This window comes from Leptonychotes weddellii, unplaced genomic scaffold (assembly GCF_054177405.1).
Source record: "Leptonychotes weddellii isolate Sample4059 unplaced genomic scaffold, ASM5417740v2 HiC_scaffold_40130, whole genome shotgun sequence".
NCBI classification, from domain to species: Eukaryota; Metazoa; Chordata; class Mammalia; order Carnivora; family Phocidae; genus Leptonychotes; species Leptonychotes weddellii.
In genome coordinates, this window is record NW_028006517.1 from 1 (window position 1) to 977 (window position 977).

At 45.2% G+C, this 977-nt stretch overlaps 1 pseudogene; it reads left to right on the forward strand.

Annotated features, from left to right (window-relative positions):
* Positions 1–28: 28 nt before the first annotated feature.
* On the forward strand, positions 29–936 carry LOC145719358 (akirin-1 pseudogene; annotated as a pseudogene).
* The last annotated feature ends 41 nt before the right edge of the window (positions 937–977 follow it).

Consider the following 977-nt stretch of genomic DNA (forward strand, 5'->3'; position numbering starts at 1 on the left):
CTTATTTAGTGAATGGTTTATTATGGGACTCAGTCTGTTTTCTTAATTAAGTTATTTTCTTCATTGTTGATTTCAAGTGTTCTTTGTATATTTAGAACACAATTGTTTTTCACATGTATCTTTTGGAAAGAGATCCTTTTTTTCAAGATTTTCTGAGTCTGGAGCTTGCTGTTTATTTTTGAGTTTTTCCTGTCAGAGAGCATAAGATTTTCATTTTAATAAATTGCAGCTTATCAATTATTTTTTTTACAAATAACGTATGTCTCGGGATTGGAGCCAGCCTGGCTTGTGAGCTCCAGTGAGGAGCCAGAGGTGGGGCTGCAGTTACCTCCACGTCTGCCCCTGGTCCCTGGCCCCTGAGGCATGGTGTGTGGGGCGACATTGAAACAGCCCAGGGAGTTCGAGGCCGGGCTGTGGAGTCCTGGTTCCCCAAAGTGGCGGTGCTGTGCCCCTCTGCCCGGCCCCACTCTGGGTCAGACCCCCAGACACAGAGACGCCACCGCTTCTCCAGAACAGACCCCACCACCGACTCTGCAGCAATCCACCCTGCCCCACAACAATACATGCCTTCCAACACAGGAAAAAACTTTTCAGAACATAAAACAAGAATATAGTCCTTATCAGAGGTGGAGACATTTAGAAGCTGTTCTGAATCAGAGTGAAGCTTGTACTTCGGAAAGTCAGCCTCATTCCTCAGCACTCACAGCCCCTAGTTCTCCAGGTTCCTCCACGATGAAGAAGGACCAGCCCTCTTTTCCCCTCTGACAAGTCAGAATAATATGTGAGCATCTCTTAAAAGACTATGAAGATAAAATTCGGGAGGAGTAGGAGCAAATCCTCAATACCAAACTAGCAGAATATGAACCTCTTGTGAAATGCACACATCATTAGATTACATGACGATATGGGACAAGGCCAACTAGCTATGTGTCCTGAAGCTTTCTTGCATATCTGGGTACCAGGTTTGACCTCAAGAG